This window comes from Oncorhynchus kisutch, linkage group LG11 (genome assembly GCF_002021735.2).
Source record: "Oncorhynchus kisutch isolate 150728-3 linkage group LG11, Okis_V2, whole genome shotgun sequence".
Lineage (NCBI taxonomy): Eukaryota > Metazoa > Chordata > Actinopteri > Salmoniformes > Salmonidae > Oncorhynchus > Oncorhynchus kisutch.
Window position 1 is genome coordinate 53,081,140 of NC_034184.2, and position 23,566 is coordinate 53,104,705.

Below are 23,566 nucleotides of genomic sequence, written 5' to 3' on the forward strand. Positions count from 1 at the left end.
AGCTGGAGTTTTTTCACCTTCGTTGCACAGGTGACATGCTGGTTGAAAATGAGGTCAAACGGATTTCAGTTTTCCTACATTAAAGTCACCAGCCACTAGGAGCGCTGCCTCTGGTTGAGCATGTTCTTGTTTGCTTATGGCCTTATACAGCTCGTTGAGTGTGGTCTCAGTGCTCTATTGGTAAATAGTATGGTCTACAGTCTCACGCTACAGAAACAGGAGATGACTCTTGCTCCTATGAGCCGTTCCGGCTCGCACGCGCCATGGCTCATGCAAGGCTACTTCCTTATTTACAGCTTATCAAGAGGTATTGTAACTCAGGTGAGCAGAACCTCAAGACTTCCTTAATATTAGAGATTGTGTACCAGCAGTTGTTGACAAAGACATGCACACCCTACCCTGAGATTCCCAAACGCCAGCCAGATTTATTTTGAACATGTCCTTGTTCAGCCTCGACTCGGAGAAACCGGATATTACTGATCTTCAGATCCCACTGATAGGATAGTCTCAAACAGAGCTCATCCAGTTTATTCTCCAGTGATTGTGTGTTAGCCAATAGAACGGAGGGTTGAGGCGGTTTGTCCACTCTCCGACGTAGTCACACCAGGTATCCCGCACGCCATCTCCTCCTTCGTCCGGGATTTGGTCCTGGTCCGTGATAATCAGTATGTCTTTCGCTTCCAACTCATTGAAGTAGTCCTCATCCAAATCAAGGTTATTCATAGCTATTTTGATGTCCAGAAGCTATTTTCATTCACAGGAAACTATGGCGGAAACATTATGTACAAAAAAGTTAAGATCAGGGCAAAAAAAAGACCCAAAATAGCACAATTTGTCAGGAACCCTTAAAACGACAGCTATTCCCTCCAGCGCCATTCTTTATATTTCAGTCAGAAGGCGTCTGTGAAACACCATCAGGACTTCCCCATACTTCTTGGCAGTACAATGTCACATCGGGTTGAACAATACTCTTCTCAAAGAGCAAATTGGATTTTAACGTTGTTAGCACTTGCTTTACATTTGAGCTCATATTGCAGAAATATCATAATGTACAGTATTGGGATTTTTAGACATGGGCAACAACTGCCACAATGTATTCAAATTAATGTATTTTCACAACCATATTATTGACATTGAGTGAAAACATGGGATTTTGGAAGATGGTTATTGGTCATTGAAATGACAGGAGTCTCCGTTATAACCCTCTCCTATGCTCCTGACTGCATGTGCTGCTGCTGGGATGGGGTGTTGACTAGGCAACCAAAGACTTGTTTGCTACAACAAGGCGCAACAAAGTTACCATTGAATCAACCGTACAAATGCCCAGCTGTCCCATCTTCAGTCAGCTGTTTGTTCCAAACCAACAAACAACCTGGTTATGACGGTTATTTTATTTTCATGACGGTCTTCATCCATAATCATCGTTTACACAATTATATTGTAATTGTGCCAGCCGTACCCCTATAGTGCACTACTTTTGCCCAGGGCTCTATTCATGCGTTGCACCTACATCACTTGGTCGCGTTGTTGGAATTGTCATCAAAGTTCTATAGACTGGGGACAGCGTCATATTGATGCCCACCTGATGACGAATGCCCAGTCTTTCTGAACAGATGCTAATGACTGTTTCATCTAAATTACACTAATAGTGGCTTGGAAATACAATGGCATTGCTAAAGTAGGCAAATAATTAGTAGAAAACAATTATGATGTTGTCAAGTTTACTTTAGAGAGATGATAATGTTGCCATTAGCTAGCTACAATTCTGTGCTTTCACCTCAATCTTAGCAAGCTAGCTAAAGTTATACCAAAGATTTGTAAAACTAAAGCAAGATAGACCACCCCCTGTTGTTTCAAATGTGAAAAGTAGCCATAGTGGGCAGAATAAGCAAGGAGGTGGGCAGAGCCCAAGCACATGCTAATGAGATCCTATTGGAGAGTTCTAGCTAACATTTGCATATTTCCGTTGGGGAATGCCTACTCAATTCGCCTTTTGCACACCTTCTAAACAACGCACATTTTTAAAACTTTGGCAAAGGGTAAAGCCTAAAATACTGTCCGTAAAAACAATTGTAGTTTTGGGAACAGAAAACTGTACTGTGATCAAATGTTTCATCGATGTTAATTTAAATTTACTCAATGTCGGCCATCTTCTCCCACTGCCGACTAGCTAATATTTGGTAGTGAGTGGAAACGCCAACCCGGATGCTTCACATTTATACACCTGGTAAAATATGTCTAATTGTTCTGTGGTTATACTACATCTAAAGTCAATCTGACGACATCATCATAGTGACAAGGGTTGTCCTACACATGTTTTGCTTCCCTTTGAAATGTCATCGTGTTTCCAAGCCATAGTAATGCACTTTAGACTAAATCTTCATCGGCGCACATTGAGTAGAATGAATGTTCATTTGGGCATCAGTCCTGAAACGAACGTTCAAAACAATGTTGTGAAGAAACATGCAACCCATGAATATGAGTGTACTAGATGAATTTCTAGAATGCCATTTGTGACAAAGCCAGGGTATAAGGCTAGATTCTCAATGTAGGGATCTACTCTATGATACAAAACTAGGCTACATCTTTGGCATGATGGCATCAATGATGCAAATCTTTGCTGTGGTGTTGGCTAATGGAATGTGATTAGAACGCCTGCCACATCTTTATTCTGGCGCACCAAGCAGAATTCCTCTCTTATCTAGCCTATGGTAAGTGCTCCCTTACAAAGTCAATACTTTGTTTTTTCGAGCATCCAGCATGCTTTGCATAGCCATTTACACTATGAAAATGAAAGATTTGGTCATCAACTAAATTGGAACATAGTGGCTGTACAGTAAAATGTTATACAGAGGAGTATAATAAAAAAGCACTCGTCATTCAAGCAAGCCAAACACCCATGAGAATAAAACTCATGTCATATACAGTGTCAATGTTTATGATCACTATGTTTGAAGATGACATGGCATCATACCCTAGGTTGTTCTGAACAGAATGGCCTATGTTTGTTTATTGTGAAGAACATTCACCAGGCACACGCACCTGAATGCACTCATGACTCCTTTCTATGCGCACCAAAATTACATAAATATTGATACATTACTAGCTAAAACATTTCATCTGTAAAAATGACAAGTTAAAAAGTGGGTAATGTTGATTTTCAGAACCAAAGTGGGGAGACAAAAACAGGCTACATTGCCCCACCTAATCTGATAGTGGTAGGCGGGTACTAGATGGCTAGTCTCCCTTATAGCTTGGATCAGGTGCCGACATATTACATACACCATCGACATACAGTGCATTCGGAAAGTATTCAGACCCTTTTACTTTTCCACATTTTGTTGTGTTACGTCCTTATTCATAGTTTTGATGTCTTCGCTATTATTCTACAATGTAGAAAACAGTACAAAATAAAGAGAAAGCCTTGAATGAGTAGGCGTGTCCAAACTTTTGACTTTTGACTGGGGGGGGAAGTATTTTCTATTTTCCATGTTTAACAATGAAAAACATTGGGTGGCTTTGTTTTTAGCAGCATAGGGATACATACACAAAACAGCAGTGCCTGCCTTATCACGTAAAACAATGAAATAGTCATTTAAAAAACATCAACAAAAGAGTGCATAGTCAATATATATTTTCAAGTTTTTCTTTAAGAAGATTAGTCTATTCACATTATTTGCGGTAGATTGGCTTTCTGTGACAGTATCAGCCGCTGTGGTGAAATACACTCTCGCTAGGGACATAGGTCCCAGGCACAGCCAGGTAGTGCCTTGCTAACATGGCAACATGAGAGTATATTAATTTGTCTTCCACCATGTAAGTGGATCAGCATCCAGGGGAATACAGTCCACTTCCCTGTATGCGGTCACCTCCTCCTCTATGACCTTGACCTTTGACTTGGTTCCCTGCTCCTGGGTCATGAACAACTCCCAAAAAAGCTCAGCCAAGGCAGACATGTTGGCTCCTGTGGTATCTATGTCTTGACCCTGCAGAATTAAATGAGATAAAAACGACCATCTCTGAAGTGGCTTTAAAAATATGATTTGTTGTTTGAAATATTTCAGACACTATTGTGACAATTACAATTATTACTTTATAATTGTTAAATCACAAATTAATAAAATAAAAAATGTCACATTAACAAAATGAATACAATACCTGTTGTATATTGGTCACAATCTCTGCTGTGAGTTCATCGTAGACTCTCAGACGAGCAGCAGCATCCAGGTGCGGATAAATTCCTCTGCTCGTCTTGTCATTTTCAGACAAAGTCACAATCTTTGACATTTTTCCTCACATCTTGTTCAGTCAGTGTAGAAAACACTGCAACTTTCTGCTCAAGGTATCGCTCAACAATTTCATGGCTTGAATTCCATCTAGCAGGGACATGTTGGATTAGTTTGTGGTTTGGCAGCTCCAGCATCTCCTGTTTTGTCTTGAAAACATGTGTAGCAGTTGTGCTTTTGTGAAAGGATACCACCTTCCTGATCTTTGCTAGGAGGCGAGAGATTGGATTCACTGACATTGCTTTTTGAGATGCTAGATTAATAACGTGAGCAAAGCATCCTATCTGTGGCCCCAATCCAGGTAGTGCAACTGCATTTAAAATATTTCTAGTGTTGTCAGTGGTCACAGGAATTGTTACATTATCCCTCTCCAACTTCCACACTGCAACTACTTCCCTTAGCTCTTCCCCCAACTTTACACTTGTGTCGCTACTCTCGGACTTGTTTTGAAGGACATGATTTTTATCTCCCACTCTGCCGTAATTAAATTAACCGTTACAGTAAGGTAGCTCTCAGTAGATCTAGACGTCCAACTGTCTGTTAGAGAAATAGACCGCATCTCTGACAACTCGCTCTCAAGTTGTTCTTTTTTAAAAATTTTTTTAAATGTTTGGGCAAAATGAAGGCTCGACCACTTTTTAAATTTTTTTCTGAAAACCCGTATTCTCTACCACAGAGAATGGTCTCATATCTGCCACTATGAATTTTGATATATCTGTGTTGATTTCAGCCACATATTGTTGCCTGAAGGCTGTGGGGAGAAGTGGTTACCGTTAAATTTTTTCGCCTAGTCCCACCCATTGGCACTTTGGGGTGATGTCGGCGCAAATGAGTAGTCATTTTGCCAGACCTGAATGATACTGGGGCGTCTTCTAGTTCTGGCTCGCCAATGCTTGCCATGTTGCTCCTTTGCATTTAGCTAACTGCTAATTCCTTCATAAGCTAATTTCTGCTACGACGGTCTCTCAGCTCTGTTCTCGCTGGAGTGAAACAACTAATGAGCGGAGCTGCATACAGCTACGAGACTAAACAACTTTATTATTGTTATACATTATTTTTAAAGACAACTTTATTACTATGTGGATATTTTTCCCACGTGAATTTATACGCCATAGTTTATGCAATAATATTTTTTTACAGTTAAATATATAGATATTTTCATAGCTATAATATATGATTCATGTTTGTTCGTTTCGCAGTGCGTACCGAACCGTGCATCGTGGACCCTATACCGAATGGTTCAATACGAATACACGTACCGTTTCACCCCTAATTCCAAATGCACTGTACATCTTTTATACGCACACACACACACACACACACACACACACACACACACACACACACAGTAAATACATAATTTACACAAATGTGCACACCTACACAGTCAGCTCAGACAAATGCAGTACAGAGGCCCAGCAGATTTAAATTTAGAATGGTAAATGAATGTGTTTGTGCAACAAATGTTAGTGCATCAAATATTTTCACATTAATTATTTTTCTAATCAAACCGAATCGTTTCAAACTAAAGCGTATTGTTCTTGTATCGTATTCGAGCCCATGTATCTACACTGAACAAAAATATAAACACAACATGCAACCATTTCAAAGAGTTAGAGTTCATATAAGGAAATCAGTCAATTGAAATGAATTCATTAAGGCCTAATCTATGCTTTTCACATGACTATTAATCTGTTGGTCACAGATACCTTAAAAAAAGTAGGGGCCTGGATCAGAATACCAGTCAGTGTCTGGTGTGACCACCATTTGCCTCATGCAGCGCAGCACATCTCCTTCGCATAGAGTTGCTCAGGCTGTTGATTGTGGTCTGGAATGTTAGGCCACTCTTCTTCAATGGCCATGTGAAGTTGCTGGATATTGGCAGAACTGGAACACTGTCGTACACGTCGATCCAGAGTATCCCAAACTTGCTCAATGGGTGACATGTCTGAGTATGCAGGCCTTGGAAGAACTGGGACATGTTCAGCTTCCAGGAATTGTGTACAGATCCTTCTACATTGTGCCGTGCGTTATCATGCTGAGCATTGAGGTGACGTGCCATTCATCCGCCGCCGACAGTGGGCCTCAGGATGTTGTCATGGTGTCTCTGTGCATTCAAATTGCACTATTGTCTATAGTTTATGCTTGCCCATACCATAACCCCACCATCGGGCACTATGTTCACAACATTGACATCCGCAAATCCCTCGCCCACACAACGCCATACACATGGTCTGCGGTGGTCTGCGGACTGTTGGACATACTTGCCAAATTCTCTAAAATGACGGAGGGGGCTTATGGTAGAGAAATTAACATTAAATTCCTCCTGCAACAGCTCTGGTGGACATTCCTACTGTTTGCATGCTCCCTCAAAACTTTTGACATCTGTATCATTATGTTGTGTGACACAACTGCACATTTTAATGGCCTTTTTATTGTCCCCAGCACAAGATGCACCTGTGTAATGATCATGTTGTTTAATCAGCTGCTTGATATGCAACACCTGCCAGGTGGATGGATTATCTTGGCAAATGTGAAATGCTCACTAACGGGGATGTAAGCAAATTTGTGCACACAATTTCAGAGAAATAAGCTTTTTGTGCATATGGAACATTTCTGGAATGTTTATATTTAGCTCATGAAACATGGAACCAACACTTTACATGTTGAGTTTATATTTTTGTTCAGTCTAGTTACATATCGAATCATCTTGAAAGGGGAAGATGCACATCCCTAGTAAGCACAGTCACATGACTTCCATAGCATAGAGCTAGTCAGAGTAGGACATACTGGTGATGAGTGTTCTCTGCCTGTGTTATCAATAAAACCTCTGTTTCCTAATATGCCTTAATTTGTTTATGCATCGGTAAAGTGCCAGAACATTTTCCCTTGGCAAAAACACATTTGATGTGTATGGAGACCAAACCAATAGGGAATTTCATATATTAGGCTAGAAACTGCAAATGTTGTTTAAACACCTCTTTTAATGTATAAGTCTAACTATATCCTATTTTCTTTTTTTCTACAGTTCGTACTTTAAATGCAGACAGCCTTTCGCTCACATTAGTGTGGATTAGAAATAAGTCAAATTGAAAATATTTTTCCTCGTGGTTTTCCTTTCGTTCCTCTGGCAGGCAGGAAAGGGTTAATCTCCATGTTTCCTGCCTTATTCCCAGTGCTCTTGCTATGTTCTGATTCCCTTCAACATTCCCAGGCTCTTATAACCTTCTAGCTAGCCTGCACCGGCCAAGAGTTGTCCCAGGTGAACGAGTGGGCGAACCTCCTGTTTTTTAAGGATAAAATCTCTTCAGTTTTTCTTTTTTCCCCTGTGGGAGTAATGCAAAAGCATTCTCTTTTTTTGCATGAATTTCTTAGAACCACGCCATGGGAAAGCATGTTTCCCGAACCATGTTTTGTTGAATTGGCTTAGGTCTATAAAACCATACTGTAGGTATGCAAGCCTTGATTTGACTGGAAACAAGAAATGCTGAACCTCACTAGTAGCCTACACTGTGTCTGAGCCTATGCATTGCACTGAGCTGGTTTAAGAACTTCTAGGGTTGGCAAGGTAGATAAGCCCAATGACTGAGGCCACTCAGCCTAGAGCTGTCAAAATGAATAATGTGTTGCATTGGGGTCGTTGACCACACCCTTAAAATGTCAATGGTGTACCAGTTAAATTACAGTGGTCTGAAGAGAGATCAATAGAATTCATAGAATGGACCTATTATTGAAATTTACACCCAACCTGTATTCAAGATGGCGGGCACAACAAACATCTCAGATGCGAAAATGTATATACATTTTTTACACGTCAAAATTCTTAAACGCTTAAGCCGTGGGGAAGGGTGGTTCTAAGCTGACATGAAATTGTTTTAAGAATCATTTGGCTATTAGATTTAGAATTGTAGTATTAAAAACCTCATGGCTTGGTTTTTGCTCTGACATGCACTGTCAACTGTGGTACCTTTTTATATAGACAGGTGTGTGCCTTTTCCAAATCATGTCCAATCAATTGAATTTACCAGAGGTGGAATCAAGTTGTAGAAAACATCTCAAGGATGATCAATGGAAACGGGAAGCACCTGAGCTCAATTTAGAGTCTCATGGCAAAGGGTCTGAATACTTATGTAAATAAGGTATTTCTGTTTTTTATTTTCAATACATTTGCAAAAATTTGAAAACTGTTTTTGTTATTGTGTGTAATCAATTTGCGGATAAGGCTGTAATGTAACAAAGTGTGTAAAACGTCAAAGGGTCTGAATATTTTGCGAATGCACTGTATGTTGATGTTGGTGTGGTGCTGGAGATGATGAATATGAAGATGATAATTTTAGAACTGTCCTTAAAGTAATTGAAGTTAAAGAAACAGTTTTTTATTCAATAACTTTTTTTCAATAAATTATAAAATACTGTACTTTGACAAACCTGTTTGTAAGCTTTTAAAATGATATCAAACTCTAATCGTTTCCAGTAATGAAGACATGGATATGGTGGGGTATGTAAAATGAGTCAACTTTGAGCACTTCTATCTCCTGAATGATGTGGCACTTTCTAACCATTTCTACCATGAGCAAATATAGTTGAAGTCAGAAATGTACATACATCTTAGCCAAATACTTTTTTCACAGTTCCTGACATTTAATCCGAGTAAAATTTCCCTGTCTTATGTCAGTTAGGATCACTACTTTATTTTAAGAATGTTAAATGTCAGAATAATAGTGGAGTGATTTATTTCAGCTTTTATTTCTTTCATCACATTCCCAGTGGGTCAGAAGTTTACATACACTCAAATAGTATTTGGTAGCATTGCCTTTAAATTGTTGAACTTGGGTCAAACATTTCAGGTAGCCTTCCACAAGCTTTCCACAATAAGTTGGGTAAATGTTGGCCCATTGCTCCTGACAGAGCTGGTGTAACTGAGTCAGGTTTGTGGGCCTCCTTTTTCAGTTCTGCCCACAAATGTTCTATAGGGTTGAGGTCAGGGCTTTGTGATGGCCACTCCAATACCTTGACTTTGTTGTCCTTAAGCCATTTTGCCAGAACTTTGGACGTATGCTTCTGGTCATTGTCCATTTAGAAGACCCATTTTGCAACCAAGCTTTAACTTCCTGACTGCTGTCTTGAGATGTTGCTTCAATATATCCACATAATTTTCATGCCTCATGATGCCATCTATTTTGTGAAGAAAACCAGTCCCTCCTGCAGCAAAGCACCCCCACAACATGATGCTCCTCCCCTGTGCTTCACAGTTCACAGGAATGGTGTTATTCGGCTTGCAGGCCTCCCCCTTTTCCTCCAAACATAACGATGGTCATTATGGCCAAACATTTCTTTTTTTGTTTCATCAGACCTGAGGACATTTCTCCAAAACGTACGATTTTTGTCCCCATGTGCAGTTGCAAACCATAGTCTGGCTTTTTTATGGTGGTTTTGGAGCAGTGGCTTCTTCCTTGCTGAGCGGCCTTTCAGGTTATGTCGATATAGGGAATCGTTTTTACTGTGGATATAGATACTTTTGTACCTGTTTCCTCCAGCATCTTCACAAGGTCCTTTGCTTTTGTTCTCGGATTGATTTGCACTTTTCGCACCAAAGTATATTCATCTCTAGGAGACAGAATGCGTCTCCTTCCTGAGTGGTAGGACTGCTGCGTGGTCCCATGGTGTTTATACTTGTGTACTATTGTTTGTACAGATGGATGTGGTACCTTCAGGCGTTTGGAAATCGTGGACTTGTAGAGGTCTATACGTTTTTTTCTGAGGTCTTGGCTGATTTTCTTTTGATTTTCCCATGATGTCAAGCAAAGAGGCACTGAGTTTGAAGGTAGACCTTGAAATACATCCACAGGTACACCTCCAATTCTCCAATTGACTCAAATAATGTCAATTAGCATACCAGAAGCATACCAGAAGCCATGACATCATTTTCTGGAATTTTCCAAGCTGTGTAAATGCACAGTCAACTTAGTGTATGTGAACTTCTGACCCACTGTAATTGTGATACAGTGAAATAATCTGTCTGTAAACTATTGTTGCAAATCAAATCAAATTTATTTATATAGCCCTTCGTATATCAGCTGATATCTCAAAGTGCTGTACAGAAACCCAGCCTAAAACTCCAAACAGCAAGCAATGCAGGTGTAGAAGCACGGTGGCTAGGAAAAACTCCCTAGAAAGGCCAATAGCTAGGAAGAAACCTAGAGAGGAACCAGGCTATGTGGGGTGGCCAGTCCTCTTCTGGCTGTGCCGGGTGGAGATTATAACAGAACATGGCCAAGATGTTCAAATGTTCATAAATGACCAGCATGGTCGAATAATAATAAGGCAGAACAGTTGAAACTGGAGCAGCAGCACAGTCAGGTGGAAGTTGAAACTGGAGCAGCAGCATGGCCAGGTGGACTGGGGACAGCAAGGAGTCATCATGTCAGGTAGTCCTGGGGCATGGTCCTAGGGCTCAGGTCAGTTGAAACTGGAACAGCAGCATGGCCAGGTGGACTGGGGACAGCAAGGAGTCATCATGTCAGGTAGTCCTGGGGCATGGTCCTAGGGCTCAGGTCCTCCGAGAGAGAGAAAGAAAGAGAGAAGGAGAGAATTAGAGAACGCACACTTAGATTCACACAGGACACCGAATAGGACAGGAGAAGTACTCCAGATATAACAAACTGACCCCAGCCCCCCGACACAAACTACTGCAGCATAAATACTGGAGGCTGAGACAGGAGGGGTCAGGAGACACTTCTTGTTTCATGCACAAAGTAGATGTCCTCACCGACTTGCCAAAACTGTAGTTTGTTAACAAGAAATGTGTGGAGTGGTTGAAAAATGAGTTTTAATGACTCCAACCTATGTAAACTTCCGACTTCAACTGTATATATGTGGTCAAAAAGTGATTGAAATGAATTGACTAGTTTAATTAGCCTAGCTGAGAGGTTCTTTTGACATAGCAGAACCATGTCCTTGAATAGAAAATGTACTTAAATGTATGAGCATCAGGTATGGCTATGCTTAATTTCAATGCATCAGCTACACCACAGGCTCCAATTTGAATAAAGATCAGATTGTCCTTGATAATTTTCAAGCCTCATAGATTCCTCCTCTGTAATTGGAGACTGTTTGCCAAACATTTCTTCCTGCATCCAAACATATCTGCAGGAACATTCCCACGTTCTTTCTTTCTTATTTTCTCCCACAACATTTTTTCCCCACGCCATTCCATCTCTCTCGGGACACCTCATAGACGGACCGACGGACATGTTTGGGCTGTGTTCACGTTGTCTTTTCAAATAAATCAAGCCCAGATTTCAATAACAACAGGAGGGGCTTCTCGGCATAGACCATGGACCTCACCCAGGACCCAGGAGCAGACCTGCCAAGGAAGCCTGTCTATTTTTAGCCTAGTGATGCTCCAGTTAATTGCCTTCCTTGGCCTAATCATTTACAGGCTACAGGAGCAGCTCACAAATGACTGCAGAGGCCAGAACACTCCTAACCCTGATGTTAAGATCCCAACATCGACCGTGATCTCAGAGCTCTACATATAAGACTGGCAAATGAGGGCATTCTTTAGACTTTATCTACCATCTTGGATCTGAGTCTGGCTGCAACACTCCTACTTTGCATAAGTCCCAATGTTGCTGTCTTGAGAAATACGCTTTTCTACTTCAACAGTCCAGTGAAACACACTGAAATTGTACTAACAGCTATGACACCGGAAGCAGCTCCCATGTGGGCTCCATTAGGACTGATGGCAGACCAGACCTGGCGGTATGGGCTTGCCCATCCCTCGCTATCTGGTTGCCAATATAGGCCTACAATGTGGTGGTGTGCTGGTTCTGGTTGCAAAGTTTGCTTACCACTCCAGGTTTTTCTTTTTACCCATCCCCCTATGTGTGTTGTGTTACAGCAGCGTTTCCTGTGTGGTTCCTGTCCCCACTCTCGCCCTCGGTGAAGCCGCGGACACATGATCGTCAGGGGTTGCGGTGGGAGATGGTACATAGGAAGAGCGGAGAGGGAGAATTCCGAGAGGGGGGCTTGCCTCGAGCCTTATAAAACACCAGGAAAGAGGCTCTCCTTCCTGGTTGTTCTCTCACGGGAACTCTGGTAAATCTGTGGCCTCCCAGGCCTTTCCAAGGGCATTTCCATCACATTGGATACCTGCCTGTGCCAGGTTGGTGGAAAAGGTAGGAATAGTTTTTGGTGCCATCAATTAGTTATTGAAATGTCCTGTATGTGTAGGGCCTGCAGTTTTTCCTGATCTTTCCCTATATACAATAGCCTACAATGTCATACATACAGCACCTTCAGAAAGTAAAGGCAAGTCTTTAGGCATTGTTTCAGGCTTTTACTCTGAAAAATGAGGGAGAAACACCACTTTCAATGAGAGGACATGAGTCCTGCGCATAACCGAGCCTTTCTTGTTTTTCCTTTTCTATTGAAGAAGCTATTGTCCGGTTGAACTATGATCGGTTATTTATGACAAAAACTACATGAGGATTGATTATAAACATCGTTTGACATGTTTCTACGAACTTTTATGGTACTTTTTAGATTTTTTTGTCTGCCTGCTGTGACGGCGCTTTGTTCCAATGGATTACTGGACAAAACGCTCCAACAAAACTGAGGTTTTTGAATATAAAGAAGGACTTTATTGAACACAACAAACATTTAATGTGTAACATGGAGTCTTGGGAGTGCAACCATATGAAGATCATCAAAGGTAAGTGATACATTTTATCGCTATTTCTGACTTTTGTTACTCCTCTACTTGGATGGTTACTGTTTGTAATGATAGATGTGTATTATGTATTTCTGTTTTTGAATTTGGCACTCTGCAATTTTTCTGTATGTTGTCCAGGTGGGATGGTAGCGTCCCACAACCCCAAGAGAGGTTAAACAGCTTGGAAAATTCCAGAAAATTATGTCATGGCTTTAGAAGCTTCTGATTGGCATCATTTGAGTCAATTAGAGGTATACCTGTGGATGTATTTCAAGGCCTACCTATTTCAAGGCCTACAGTGCCTCTTTGCTTGACTTCATGGGAAAATCAATAGAAAATCAGCTTAGAAAAAAAGATTGTAGACCTCCACAAGTCTGGTTCATTCTTGGGAGCAATTTCCAAACACCTGAAGGTACCACGTTCATCTGTACAAACAATAGTACGCAAGTATAAACACCATGGGACCACGCAGCCGTCATTCCGCTCAGGAAGGAGACGTGTTCTGTCTCCTAGAGATGAACGTACTTTGGTGCGAAGAGTGCAAATCAATCCCAGAACAACATCAAAGGACATTTGCGAAGATGCTGGAGGAAACCGGTACAAAAGTATCTATAACCACAGTAAATCGAGTCCTACATCGACATAACCTGAAAGGCCACTCAGCAAGGAAGATGCCACTGCTCCAAAACCACCATAAATAAGCCAGACTACGGTTTGCAACTGCACATGGGGACAAAGATTGTACCTTTTTGGAGAAATGTCCTCAGGTCTGATGAAACAAAAATAGAACTGTTTGGCCATAATGACCATCGTTATGTTTGGAGGAAGAAGGGGGAGGCTTGCAAGCCGAAGAACACCATCAAAACCATGAAGCACGGAGGTGGCAGCATCATGCTGTTGGGGTTCTTTGCTGCAGGAGGGACTGGTGCACTTCACAAAATAGATGGCATCATGAGAAGGATAATGATGTGGATATATTGAAGCAACATATCAAAACATCAGTTAGGAAGTTTAAGCTTGGTCGCAAATGGGTCTTCCAAATAGACAATGACCCCAAGCATACTTTCAAAGTTGTGGCAAAATGGCTTCAGGACAACAAAGTCAAGGTATTGGAGTGGCCATCACAAAGCTCTGACCTCAATCCTATAGAAAACTGAGAAAGCATGTGCGAGCAATGAGGCCTACAAACCGCACTCGGTTACACCAGCTCTGTGAGGAGGAATGGGCCAAAATTCACCCAGCTTGTGAAGGCTGCACAAAACGTTTGACCCAAGTTCAACTATTTAAAGGCAATGCTACCAAATACTAATTGAGTGTATGTAAACTCCTGACCCACTGGGAATATGATGAAAGAAATAATTCTCTCTACTATTATTCTGACACATTTTTCAAATAAAAAGTGGTGATCCTAACTAACCTACGACAGGGAATTTTTTACTAGGATTAAATGTCAGGAATTGTGAGTTACTGAGTTTAAATGTATTTGTCTAAGCTGTATGTAAAATTCCGACTTCAACTGTAGCTACGAAGTATATAGATAACACTATTTACCAAGAGAGTTTGTCTATAGCTTATCATGAGATATTCTACCTCAGGCGAGCAAAATCTCGAGACGAGAGATTTCGTGCACCGGCTGTTGTTTTCAAATATACATAGACCATCACCTCTTGTCTTACGCTGCCGATGCAGCGTAAAACCCGCCAGCTGTATGTTATTCATGTCGTCGATTAGCCACGACTCGGTGAAATGTAAGTTATTACAGTTTAATGTCCGGTTGGCAGTATGTATGTGATCATAGTTTGTCTATTTTATTATCCAATGATTTGTACATTGGCTAATAGGACCGCCGGTAAAGGCGTATTACCTACTCGCCGTCAGATTTTTACAAGGCACCCCAACCTACGTCCCAGATATCTCCGTCTCCTTCTCCTGTGAATGACCGGGATGAGGGCCTTGTCGGGTGTCTGAAGTAAATCCTTTGTCTCAGACTCGTTAAAGAAAAATGATTCTTCCAGTATGAGGTGAGTATTGTGATCGCTGTACTGATATCGAGAAGCTCTTTTTGGTCATAAGAGACGGTGGAAGAAACATTATGTACAAAATAAGCACGCACAATTGGTTGAGGCACCGTAAAACGGAAGCCGTCTCCTCTGGTGCCATTATAATAGCCCCTGTCTATGTAAAGGTCCCATAGTTGACAGTGTATGTCAGAGCAAAAACCAAGCCATGAGGTTGAAGGAATTGTCCGTAGAGCTCCGAGACAGGATTGTGTCGAGGTACTGATCTGGGGAAGGGTACTAAAACATTCCTGCAGCATTGAAGGTCCAGAAACACAGTGGCCTCCATCATTCTTAAATGGAAGAAGTTTGGAACCACCAAGACTTCCTGGAGCTGTCTGCCCAACCAAACTGAGCAATCGGTGGAGAAAGGGCCTTGGTCAGGGAGGTGACCAAGTACCCGATGGTCATTTTGACAGAGCTCTAGACTTCCTCTGTGTAGATGGTTGTCCTTTTGGAAGGTTTTCCCCATCTCTGCAGCACTCCACCAATCAGGCATTTTTATGGTATAGTGACCAGACGGAAGCCATGCCTCAGTAAAGGCACACAACTCTCAGACCATGAGAAACAAGATTCTCTGGTTTGACGAAACCAAGATTGAACTCTTTGGCCCTACTCCAGAACGCTCAGAACCTCATACTGGGGCGAAGGTTCACCTTCCAACAGGACAACAACCCTAAGCACACAGCCAAGACAACGCAGGAGTGGCTTTGGCACAAGTCTCTGAATGTCCTTGAGTGGCAAACCAGAACCAGGACTTAAACCCGATCGAACATCTCTGGAGAGACCTGAAAATAGCTGTGCAGCGACGCGCCCCATCCAACCTGATGTTGCTTGAGAGGATCTGCAGAGAAGAATGGGAGAAACTCCCCAAATACAGTCCAAGCTTGAAGCATCATTCCCAAGAAGACTCGAGGATGTAATTGCTGCCAAATGTGCCTCATCAAAGTACTGAGTAAAGGGTCTGAATACTTATGTAAATGTATGATTTTAAATGTTTTTTTTCTCTTTAAATTAGCATATGTTTCTAAAAACCTGTTTTTGCTTTGTAATTATGGGGTATTATAGATTGAGGGGGTGAATGTTTTTTTTATACATTTTAAAGAAGGCTGTAACCTAACAATGTGGAAAAATTCAAGGGATCTGAATACTTTCCGAAGGTACTTTATTAACATGTGAATGCTTATGTAAATAATATTATTTTTATATAGACTGCTCAAAAATATTAAAGGGAACACTATCCTACATCTGAATGAATGAAATATTCTTATTAAATACTTTTTTATTTACATAGTTGAATGTGCTGACAACAAAATCACACAAATTATCAATGGAAATCAAATGTATCAACCCATGGAGGTCTGGATTTGGAGTCACACTCAAAATTGAAGTGGAAAACCACACTACAGGCTGATTCAACTTTGTTGTAATGTCCTTAAAACAAGTCAAAATGAGGCTCAGTAGTGTGTGTGGCCTCCACGTGCCTGTATGACCTCGCTACAACGCCTGGGCATGCTCCTGATGAGGTGGCAGATGGTCTCCTGAGGGATCTCCTCCCAGACCTGGACTAAAGCATCCGCCAACTCCTGGACAGTCTGTGGTGCAACGTGGCGTTGTTGGATAGAGCGAGACATGATGTCCCAGATGTGCTCAATTGGATTCAGGTCTGGGGAACGGGCGGGCCAGTCCATTGCATCAATGCCTTCCTCTTGCAGGAACTGCTGTGCCACATGAGGTCTAGCATTGTCTTGCATTAGGAGGAACCCAGGGCCAACCGCACCAGCATATGGTCTCACAGGGGGTCTGAGGATCTCATCTCGGTACCTAATGGCAGTCAGGCTACCTCTGGCGAGCACATGGAGGGCTGTGCGGCCCCCCAAAGAAATGTCACCCCACACCATGACTGACCCACCGCCAAACCGGTCATGCTTGAGGATGTTGCAGGCAGCAGAACGTTCTCCACGGCGTCTCCAGACTCTGTCACGTCTGTCACATTGCTCAGTGTGAACCTGCTTTCACCTGTGAAGAGCACAGGGCGCCAGTGGCGAATTTGCCAATCTTGATGTTCTCTGGCAAATTCCAAACGTCCTGCACGGTGTTGGGCTTGTAAGCACAACCCCCACCTGTGGACGTCGTGCCCTCATACCACCCTCATGGAGTCTGTTTCTGACCGTTCCGACCCCTCAAACTGCAGACATATGCACATTAATGGCCTGCTGGAGGTCATTTTGCAGGGCTCTGGCAGTGTTCCTCCTGCTCCTCCTTGCACAAAGGCGGAGGTAGCGGTCCTGCTGCTGGGTTATTGCCCTCCTACGGCCTCCTCCACGTCTCCTGATGTACTGGCCTGTCTCCTGGTAGCGCCTCCATGCTCTGGACACTACGCTGACAGACACAGCAAACCTTGTTGCCACAGCTCGCATTGATGTGTCATCCTGTATGAGCTGCACTACCTGAGCCACTTGTGTGGGTTGTAGACTCCGTCTCATGCTACCACTAGAGTGAAAGCACCGCCAGCATTCAAAAGTGACCAAAACATCAGCCAGGTAGCATAGGAACTGAGAAGTGGTCTGTGGTCACCACCTGCAGAACCACTCCTTTATTGGGGGTGTCTTGCTAATTGCCTATAATTTCCACCTGTTGTCTATTCCATTTGGACAACAGCATGTGAAATTTATTGTCAATCAGTGTTGCTTCCTAAGTGGACAGTTTGATTTCACAAGTGTGATTGACTTGGAGTTACATTGTGTTGTTTAAGTGTTCCCTTTTATTTTTTTGAGCAGTGTATTTAAATGTTCAAAAAATTAACAAAATGTTTTCACTTTGTCATTGTTGGGTATTGTTTGTAGATTACTGACAAAAAATATATATTTATTATATTTAGAATTCAGGCTGTAACACAATGTGGAATAAGTCCAGGGGTATGAATATTTTCTGAATGCACTGTATCCATCCTTACTTACCGTCATACCTGGCTAAACCACCTCCCCTCATGTACTTTGGGGCTGTCAAGAAGATGCGTGCTTGAGGCTGAGGGAGGGAGAGAGAGAACTGTTTGTCAGCTTTTTAAACCCCAGAAATTGATTCTACTCTCCTCCAATCCTCATCCTAATGACAAGCTAATCTCTCTCCGGTTCCTCCTCTCCTCTGCCGATAAAAATAGAGGTCTTTCTCTTTTTTTTCCTCCCCATTTTCACACTGAAAAATAGCCAGGATGATGAGTTTGCTCTTGCAATCAATTCTCTGCGTTAAATCTCTCAAAAAAAGGTTACCTGTGCCAATAGAAACCCATGCAGCCACGTAACCCCAATCCTGCACCTCCTGCCAATTTTCTATTCAACTAATTAAATAAATGGCTTCGGTCTGGAGAGTGAGCAGGATGAAATTTAAAAATATTGATGTTAATAGTGATGTGAGTTTACGGCGTTTGTTATGGGGAGCGACAGACAGGCAGGCTGAAGCTGTGTGGAGGGATTAGGAGTGGCTGTGCCAACCAGGGGGTACCTTAATGATATTAGTTGTGATCTGGTTATTTATGAGGCTAAGTTATTTATGCCCCGTGCTGGCTATCCATCACAGCTTGAGCTGAGTGCTTTGACTGGAGCCAATTATAGTCCGGCTAAATACTGGCGGCCGCTATGAATCGGTACCTGAACATCTTAAAATCATGTGCTGTCTTCCCTACTAGGCCTATCACCCCTCTGCCCCTAGTGATGACCTTATGTACTGCAACCAGGGTGGTGTTCAGTAGGGAGGGAATGTTTTGAAACAGTGAACCTGGAAGGTATTGCCAGAATGTTGGTCTGCTGGACTCCCTTTTCCTCTCCCTGTTTGAACTCCCCCCTCAAACTGCTGTTGACCTGGCTAACAGGCCTGCATCTGAGGGAGAGGGAAAGAAATAAAATTATTAGGCCTACGCAAACACACACCATTTAATCCATGTGTTGAGTCTCTGGGCTGCAGCGATGCTGTTGTTCCTTGGAGTTCCTTGCACCTATGGGATTAAACAGTCTGTGGTCCAGAGTCTGATCTCAGGCCAGTCCTTAATGAGCCAAAGCTTAATCTGCCAGAACCGGACAGAATAAAAAGACACTGCTGCTAAAGTAAATCATCAGGATATGTAACATTGGCTATTTTTTATAGTTGATACTCCAGGCTCTCTGTCTGCTGGCATCATATCCAGGGAGGGCTTGGATGCTGTCCGGGTAGTTCAGCCCCAGAGACTGAGCTCTCAGCTCTCTGGTCTCCATCTCTCGTCACCCTGCTTTCTTCTCTTCTATCCCACTCCTTGCGGGGTCGGGAAAAAATGATAGTCATTCTGTTTTCAGGGGAAAAGGAAAAGAGCATGTGATGTGACTTCCACTTTTGGATGTGCGCCTCGTATTACTAAGACTACTCATTCTTGTCATGACCACAATGTGGGGCATCCTGCTCCTGCGTTTCTCTTACTCCTGCTACGTTAGGTTACTTCTATCCTTACCTCAACTTTCTCTCTCGCTCTGTCTCTCTCTATATCCCTCCCTCTTTCTCCAGTGAGCTGTGCGGTGCCTCCTCAGATCTGTGGGGCTTGGAGAGTTATCTCTCTGTGAGTCCTAGGGAACCATGAAGGTCTCTGTGGGATCAATTTAAAAGGGAAGTGCTTGCCTCTCATCCTCCTCTCCTGGCCAGGCCCTCCTGGCTGATTGGATCTGCTCGCCAGGAATACACAGGCTTTTGATCTCTCCTTTTTTAAGTTTTCCCGAGCTCTCGGTCTTGTCTTCATAATTACAACAGGGTTTCTGTTCCACTTTACAGAGTATCTGTGTGGCCTGGGTTTGCACCTGTGAGACTGTTGTTTCAATCTTCTTAGTTTATTTTTGTACCAACCTATTGGGTGGTAAATCTTTAGTGAGTACTGCCATTTCTGTGAAGGAAAAATAAAACACCTCCCCCTGGTTGACTCCTTAGGCAGCTTGCTTCTTCACAAACAGAACTGTATTCTGGTTAGAAGTGACTCGCAGCTCAAATGTATTATTCACACACAGTGGATATTTCTCATGTTGGTCACAAAGAGGAGGAGAGGAAAGCTGATGGCTCCTGTGAGCACTCTCTCTGGTCCCTGGCTGAACTGCTGAAGTGTGTCTCTTTTGTAAGACATGAATTACCAGTGACCCTGATGTAAGAACAAGTCCAGCGACCAGGGACAGACTGTAGGCTTGTAGAGGGAGAATGCTGCAGGCTTCGCATTGCCCATCTCTTAGGGAATTGAGATTGTGGTTTTGTGCCTACCCCAACCATGACAGGAGGACCCTATGGGTTCTGGTCAAAAGTAGTGCTACCCCAACCATGGCAGGAGGACCCTATGGGCTCTGGTCAAAAGTAGTGCTGCCCAAACCATGGCAGGAGGAACCTATGGGCTCTGGTCAAAAGTAGTGCACCATAGAGAATAGGGTGCAATTTGGGACACACACATGCTCTTTTCAGTCACTATAGAGGGCCACCCTGCTTTATTTTCTCATATACAGTTGAAGTCAGAAGTGTACATACATACACTTAGGTTGGAGTCATTAAAACTTGTTTTTCAACCACTCCACAAATGTCTTGTTAACAAGCTATAGTTTTGGCAAGTCGGTTAGGATGTCTACTTTGTGCATGACACAAGTCATTTTTCCAACAATTGTTTACAGACAGATTATTTCACTTATAATTCACTGTATCACGCGCTCAAACAGGTATATTTCACTGGTCACCCCCAAAGCCAATTCTTACTTTCCTTCCAGTTCTCTACTGCCAATGACTGGAACGAACTGCAAAAATTAATGAAGCTGGAGACTCATGTTTCCCTCACTAGCTTTAAGCACCAGCTGTCAGAGCAGCTCACAGATCACTGCACCTGTACATAGTCCATCTGTAAATAGCCCATCCAACTACCTTATCCCCATACTGTATTAATTTGTTTATTTATCTTGCTCCTTTGCACCCCAGTATCTCTGCTTGCACATTCATTCACATATATATATATATCGTATTTTTTTCAAACAGGTGGCAACCCTAAGTCTAAATAGTGCTGTTACATTGCAAAACCTTCAATGTTATGTCATAATTATGTACAATTCTGGCAAATTAGTTCATAGTTCGCAACAAGCCAGGCAGCCCAAACTGTTGCATATATCCTGACTCTGCTTCCACTGAACGCAAGAGAAGTGACACAATTTCCATAGTTAATATTGCCTGCTAACATTAATTTCTTTGAACTAAATATGCAGGTTTAAATAATATATACTTCTGTGTATTGATTTTAAGAAAGGCATTGATGTTTATGGTTAGGTTCAGATGAAGTCGGAAGTTTACATACACCTTAGCCAAATACATTTAAACTCAGTTTTTCACAATTCCTGACATTTAATCCTAGTAAAAATTCCCTGTCTTAGGTCAGTTAGGATCACCACTTTTTTTATTTTAAGAATGTGAAATGTCAGAGTAATATTTATTTCAGCTTTTCTTTCTTTCATCACATTCCCAGTGGGTCAGAAGTTTACATACACTCAATTAGTATTTGGTAGCATTGCCTTTAAATAGTTGAACTTGGGTCAAATGTTTCAGGTAGCCTTCCACAAGCTTCCCACAATAAGTTGGGTGAATTTTGGCCCATTTCTCCTCACAGCTGGTGTAACTGAGTTATGTTTGTAGGCCTCCTTGCTCGCACAGGCTTTTTCAGTTCTGGCCACAAATTTTCCATAGGATTGAGGTCAGGGATTTGTGATGGCCACTCCAATACCTTGACTTTGTCATCCTTAAGCCATCTTGCCACAACTTTGGAAGTATGCTTGGGGTCATTGTCCATTTGGAAGACCCAATTGCGACCAAGCTTTAACTTCCTGACCTTCCTGTCTTGATGTTGCTTCAATATATCCACATCATTTCCCTCCCTCATGAAGCCATCTATTTTGTGAAGTGCACCAGTCACTCCTGCAGCAAAGCACCCCCACAACATGATGCTGCCACCCCCGTGCTTCACGGTTGGGATGGTGTTCTTTAGCTTTCAAGCCTCCCCCTTTTTCCTCCAAACATAACGATGGTCATTATGGCCAAACAGTTCTATTCTTGTTTCATTAGACCAGAGGACAGTACTTTTTGGAGAAATATCTTTGTCCCCAGTTGCAAACCGTAGTCTGGCTTTTTTATGGCGGTTTTGGAGCAGTGGCTTCTTCCTTGCTGAGTGGCCTTTCAGGTTATGTCGATATTGGACTCGTTTTACTGTGGATTTACAGTGGGGCAAAAAAGTATTTAGTCAGCCACCAATTGTGCAAGTTCTCCCACTTAAAAAGATGAGAGGCCTGTAATTTTTGTCATAGGTACACTTCACTATGACAGTCAAAATGAGAAAAAAAATCCAGAAAATCATATTGTAGGATTTTTTTATGAATTTGTTTGGAAATTATGGTGGAAATTAAGTATTTGGCCAATAACAAAAGTTTCTCAATACTTTGTTATATACCCTTTGTTGGCAATGACAGAGGTCAAACGTTTTCTGTAAGTCTTCACAAGGTTTTCACACACTGTTGCTGGTATTTTGGCCCATTCCTCCATGCAGATCTCCTCTAGAGCAGTGATGTTTTGGGGCTGTTGCTGGGCAACACGGACTTTCAACTCCCTCCAAAGATTTTCTATGGGGTTGAGATCTGGAGACTGGCTAGGCCACTCCAGGACCTTGAAATGCTTCTAACGAAGCCACTCCTTTATTGCCCGGGCGGTGTGTTTGGGATCATTGTCATGCTGAAAGACCCAGCCACGTTTCATCTTCAATGCCCTTGCTGATGGAAGGAGGTTTTCACTCAAAATCTCACGATACATGGCCCCATTCATTCTTTCCTTTACACGGATCAGTCGTCCTGGTCCCTTTGCAGAAAAACAGCCCCAAAGCATGATGTTTCCACCCCCATGCTTCACAGTAGGTATGGTGTTCTTTGGATGCAACTCAGCATTCTTTGTCCTCCAAACACGACGAGTTGAGTTTTTACCAAAAAGTACTATTTTGGTTTCATCTGACCATATGACATTCTCCCAATCTTCTTCTGGATCATCCAAATGCTCTCTAGCAAACTTAAGACGGGACTGGACATGTACTGGCTTATGCAGCGGGACACGTCTGGCACTGCAGGATTTGAGTCCCTGGCGGCATAGTGTGTTACTGATGGTAGGCTTTGTTACTTTGGTCCCAGCTTTCTGCAGGTCATTCACTAGGTCACCCTCTATTTCTGAAACTATCCGCCGCCATTGTCGCAACCCCTATTACCAGCCTGTTCAACCTCTCTTTCATATCGTCTGAGGTCCCCAATGATTGGAAAGCTGCCGCAGTCTTCCCCCTCTTCAAAGGGGGAGACACCCTGGACCCAAACTGTTACAGACCTATATCCATCCTGCCCTGCCTATCTAAGGTCTTCGAAAGCCAAGTCAACAAACAGGTCACTGACCATCTCGAATCCCACCGTACCTTCTCCGCTGTGCAATCTGGTTTCCGAGCCGGTCAC

General features: G+C 42.5%; 1 protein-coding gene across 4 annotated transcripts in view; it reads left to right on the forward strand.

Moving 5' to 3' along the window:
- LOC109899541 (zinc finger protein 438-like) overlaps nt 1-23,566 on the forward strand; it is a 100,835-nt gene that overhangs the window by 30,487 nt on the left and 46,782 nt on the right. Inside the window, exon 2 of one of the 4 annotated variants that reach the window (XM_031835945.1) lies at nt 12,190-12,466. The exons of the other annotated variants lie outside the window; for them this stretch is intronic. The gene's annotated coding sequence lies outside the window, so the exon portion shown is untranslated. The remainder of the gene's footprint in view (nt 1-12,189; nt 12,467-23,566) is intronic. 4 annotated transcript variants of the gene reach the window in all.